Genomic DNA, 6,000 nt, shown 5'->3' on the forward strand with positions numbered 1-6,000 from the left:
TCTTTGCCTAAAACCTAGTTAGTTTGCAATAGTCTTTGATTTCACACCCCTCTGGAAGACCATCAGGAGAATCAGTCAAACGATTTCCGATTTCCACTATGAAGAACGGGAGGCAAGGGAAAGGTTGAGGTCAGTGCAAGAACAGGAGCCAAGTTTAGACATATTTCTACTGTTTGCTCACAGTGGAAACCAAAGCTCACGTTCATTAGCTCAAAAGATATATCCATGCACATGGGGTCTCTGTATTTGGTTCTTATCGATTATTCCTCTCCCACAAGAAATTGATTTCATGTAAGCTAGATCTGAAAGATACAGGAACAAAAATCATGGCAATAATAAGATATTTCAAAGGCATTCACTTTATTCCTTCTGCTTTTTTGCTGTACACTGTCAATTCTGGATACCTTGTCCAACTTGGAATTGAGTACCATTGTAAATGTTTCAGTTGTAACAATTAGAAACACACTTATCACTGAAGATATAAGCAGAACTAGCGGCAAAGAAAAGCTAAGTAAACAATGAGTTGTGTATTTGTATCATCTCCAAACCAACATCAGTATAGCCAATCTTCAGGTTACAATGTGGAAACAAGCAACTTTGTATCAGAAAGATACCAAATTCTAAGTCTCTGATTAATATCTGAAATAGTACTTCATATCACTCAAAGTCTTATGTTTGGATTTCTTGTCTGAAAGAAAGTCTCAAAACAAACAAGAGTGGAATGAGAAAAAAAATCCTAGGACTGCAGAGTCTGTCCCAGAACAAAAGAGCATTAACATTAAAGTCTCTGACAGCAGATAAAGGAATTTTCCAGCTAATAAAAACAAAGAAAAAAAATTAGAAAAAAAATCTATGGAAAACTACTTCGGTTAAAATTAATGAAGCAATTTGGTTCTCTCCATAAAAGAGATACTCACAGGATTCCATAAAAATACAAAACAGCTATGGGAAACAACTGAGTGTCCTTTTTGTTATGATCAATCATATAGATAGTCCAAATACTGCAGCTTATCTTAATGCCAGAAAAATCCAAATATTTTTCTTCCTTAAATGCCCAAAGAAGTACAATGGTACATTACATCTAGACTGTTTTATTAGCTCAGCCCTGTGTCTCAGGTGGGGATTTTAAGGCAAGAGAACTTTTAATTCTGTGGTGATTTAGATTCACTTTATCTGTAATTTAACAGTAATGCAGCCATTCTAGCACAAATACATAGTGCAGCACGATTTACTAGAGAATTCTAATATTTAGTCAAATAATTTTTTTTAAAGAAGGCAATGATCAAGTGATATACAGATGATCCAGTATCTTCATGCAATCAAAAGGAAATATAAACCCATGCTAGTGGTAATGTACATGAATTATCCCATACAAAGTTGCTTAAGCTGTTGTGTGCCCCTATGATTGCACACTGAAATGTCAAAACACGTCAACACTCAGCATCAAATAAAAGTCCTGCCATAAATCTCAACAGGAAACCAGGGTTCAACACATCATATGCAATGAAAAGCTTACAGAAGGAGAAAGGGCAAAGGAAGGTCCTCAGCAAAGAGGGAGAAGAGTGAGACAAAACAGATGAAGGAGCAGAAGGAATCAATTAAGACACTGATAAACTTAGAACTTTTTGCTCATTAAAGTGGAAAGCATATTTTACGTAATAACCCATGTCACATTTGTATAAACCAATGCTATTTTAGTGTTAATACTACACATGCATACAGACAGTCCTACTCAGAAAGGAAAAATTCTTTTCATTTTGATTGTACAGGAAACTGAAAGAAGATTATATCTGTAAACACTAGGCTGAGCACTGAAGTTTTCACCAGCAGTGGCACCAGGGCTGTGTAGAGGGATGCTGCAGCTCCTGTGTCAGCAGAACATGTCACCACTACACGAAGGATAGTTGTATAATATTCTTTCCATCTAACATTATACAAAGTGATTCACACCAACACTCATTTCTTAAACTTTACCTTTTAGTACAGCTTATGAAGCATGATGCAGTCTTCAAATATAATTATCTTCCTTATGGTTGTTGGTTTGTTGGGTTTTTTTTTTTTTGTAATAAAACAATGCATAAAATTACTTTCCACTGCCTTATGTGTCCTTAGTTTTCCCTAAGCCTGGATGAAAAGACAGGAATGGCTCTGTAGGGATTGCTCCCATCACATAACCTGAGGCAGAAACTATCTCAACAATACACTTTCACTGCCTCCTTTCCCCTTTCTCCTAAATAAACTCAGTACTCCTCTAGTACTGTCTGTCTGATTCTGCCCAGCAGGAGATGCTTCAAAAGAACATGAAGAATGGGCACCTGTGTGACAACCTGCCTCCTGAAGGGATTTTCCCATGTTTCTGCTGCTTGCTGTCTTACACACTCCTCCTTCCAGGCAAAAAGGGTTGCTTTGGTGAGTTTGGCTCCCAGCAGCACTCTGCAGCTCAGTCTAGGTGTGGAAGCTCCAAGAAGGTATTTACAAACTGTGCTTTCTAGATTCAAATTGCTGCTTGAACAGATGACTGAATATGCTTTGGAGTGGTGCAGAGAAGAAAAATACTTTTAAAACTGTAATTGCAGATCATAGCAATGAAGCAGCTAGACTAAGAATAAACACAGCAAGTGTACACTCACCAGAATCACTATATACACATGTACACACATACCCATCCACGCACATATTTGGCAATGGCAACAGCTCAAGTATAACTAGACTAAAAGCCATTTCTGAAGACGTTTCTAAGGTTACTCGGTTAAAACTGAGTCATTGCATGCTGTTGCATGTCTCATTTGAAATTCAGGATGAAGTCTAAGAATTGCCATTTTTATAATTTCAAGTTGTTTCATAATCAAATTTTTAAGAAATAGGAAATTAATATAAATAATGCCATCTCTTCAGTTAAGTCTTACACAGATTATGTTTTGGGCAATCTCTGTAACTTCTGATTTCAGTCTTTTTAAAAATGGATCATATCTGAATGTCTTCTCTTTTAAATATTTAAGGCTGGTAGTGCTACAGTTTGGCTTGTTTAGCACACTGAAAGCCAGTAGTATTCATGAACTAGATAGCTCCAGGACAAATTTCTGATATCATGCAAAAATAATTAAAACAAATGTATTTTTTGTATTTCCAGTAATTACTACAAATAATAATTTTTTTATTCCCAGAGATTAAAAAAAAAAAGATTACTTCATATAACATCATCCCTGTGATGACACATATATACCAATGCAACTTCACATTAATCACAGCAGGCAAACCATCAATCAGTGCAATGTGACAACTAGTCTCCACTCCTCCTCCTCCTATCTCTCAAAAATAAAAAAAAAAACAAAACAAAAACAACAACAAAAAACCCACCAACCAAAAACCTCAACTCATCTTTAGATCATAGATGTTGTGAACAGGAAGCAAAAAATGTTATTTATTGAACACTAGCCTTATTAGCCTTTCAAAATGCAATTGCATGCCCTTCCTCTCAATGGATTTGATTTTTAACACAATGACTGAAAAATTCCTGCAATAATGTAGTACACTTACAACTCAAATATTAAACCTGTTCTGAGCAAAAATACCCATAGAAAAAAAAAAAATAAGTATTGTTTTAGTAGTATTTGTACCATCCAATCCTGTCTAGCTCTAAAACATATGTTAATTTTAAGCCCCTGTGTAGGCCATAGACTTCAAGGAATCCAGGGAAAGTCTAGAAGATTAGTCAGGCACTTAACACTGCTAGCAAAAGTGTAACTCGGGATGGCAGGGAGGCCATGAGGAACATGCTTCAGAATGGCAATGGAAAATAAGGAGTGAGAGCACACAATAGTAAACCTTTGCAAAAGAATGGGTCATGTGATAGAGCTCCTTTCAAGGACTACTTGAAAGGCATGTCACCACTGTGGGGGGCAAAAAAAAAAAAGGTATTTATTTACTTATTGTTACTTACACTGATTCTTTCCACATAGCAGTACTATCTCTGCATGTCTGCCACCTAATTCTTAATCAGGTTACAGGATTTTCCATTTGTTATAAAATAAAACAAAGAGGGGTTTTGTATATATCTTAAAAGCAAATCCCTATGAGATACGACTCAGAAGATTGTTATATTTGTTCTGGTCAACCCAACACTGTGAAAAGTTCATAGTATTTATCAATTTTTACAAACTTAACAGGAAACTCAAATGATCCATCACTGTTTCCATATGAAAATTCCCACAAAAATACATCAGCCACTTCCTAAATGCATGTATCTACAGGCTTTTCCTTAACCAAAGCCATAAATCAGTGAATCAAGCAACTCCCTGCAGTAGGCTTTAAAAAGAGGCAGGTTATGCAAGATGCAGAACTCTTATCAAAAGCTTTTATTTAAAAGCAATCCATGAAAATGAATGTCAGTTTCTTAACTTCTATTCAAATCGAAGTAGAAAGCCCTATTAGGAATGCCTGCAGAATCACTATTGGCCAAGAAGGCCAAAAAAGCCTAAATCCACATTGCAACTTGGATCTAGCCTAAGACAAACAGCTTCTCCAACACTGTAGCACCTTCAGAGTTATTATGATAGACCTTAAACCCTACATAAACAAGTTTTGACTAAGCTATCATCACAGGTTTGATGCTGCAATGCTGTCAAAGATGCCTTCTTAAAAAAAACCCCAAACCAAAACCCCAATACAGTACAGATTCCATTGCTAAAAGTACACAAAACAGGAAAACGGACCGTGCCTGTTAGAAACTTCTCAAATAAAGACTTCTATCCTACAACAAAGGTAAGAAAAATCATGAAAATACTGGTAGTTTATAGCCACAGGTATATAAGCTGTAAATTGTTTTTTTTCTCTGTTCTTTTGATGCTGACAGTTCCCTCCATGCCTTTTTATACTCAAAAAACTCTTGCTACAGGACGAAGTTAGGAAACTCCCTAAAATAAAAAGCCTGTGGCAATTCTAAATTTTTTCTTTACAAAGGTAGTATTTTATAACTGTGGCCAAGAGTATGTTGGACTACATCAGGAAAGTTTGACTAACATAACTGCTAAATAAACCACGCTGTATTTTGAGATTGACTATTTGACAACAGGCTTGATATAAGCATCCCAAGATCTCCATTTTAGCACTATTTAGTGATTCTGTTGCTTTACACATTCTGAAATTAAAAAATGCTGTTACATATATATATATATAAAAGTTTTTAAATCCCTGTCCTTTAAACAGGAAAAAACCCCTCCATCAAATAGTTCTTACAAGGAGATAGATCAATACCATATTTTATTATCAGTTAATTCAATGTGTGTGTTTAGACACACTGGAATTATATAGGATGCTAACAACAGCTGGAGTGGGGGAGGGGAGGTGGGTGAGAGGAGAAAGGGGGATGAGGTCTTAACTCCAGTAAGAAACTTGTGTACCTGACTGATAAACTCAGCCAAACTTCTTTATGTATCCTATTTATCTTCAAATCTATTTATGTCACAGAAGAGAACATATGAGCATAGCAGCTGTTACTATAGCAATGAAACTGGGAATTTTGAGAACACAAAAAACCCACCCCTTGAAGGATGCTCAGTTTAGCAGAGAGATGGTTTAGAGAACAGCACACCAGTATCTCACTTCTTAGGATCTGCTCAAAGTCTGCGGTTACAGAGACATTAAATCAGCTGTAACTGCCTGTTCCTCAAAGAGCACTTGAAGCCAAATCACCTCTACCTATTACTCGTCACGACTCGGTACACCAGGAGTTCCTGCTAAGTAACCCCAAACTTGTCAAGTACGCCAGAATCGCCTGTAAATCCGGGGAAGCGCGATTCTTTGTAAAAGGCTCACAGGTTCTGATCGCGGCAGAGAAGGGATTCGCCATAGTAACAAACCCCCACCCGCACCGCGGGTCACAGCTGGGAGCTTGGCGCGGCGAGCCCCGCACCCCTCGGCACCACGCACACCTGCCCGGCGCCGGGAAGGCGGGACGAGCCGGGAGAAGTCAGGTACTTTCCTCATGCAGCGGGCAGGCAG

The sequence above is a fragment of the Manacus vitellinus genome, unplaced genomic scaffold (genome assembly GCF_001715985.3).
Source record: "Manacus vitellinus isolate BGI_N305 unplaced genomic scaffold, ASM171598v3 scaffold_17_pilon, whole genome shotgun sequence".
NCBI classification, from domain to species: domain Eukaryota; kingdom Metazoa; phylum Chordata; class Aves; order Passeriformes; family Pipridae; genus Manacus; species Manacus vitellinus.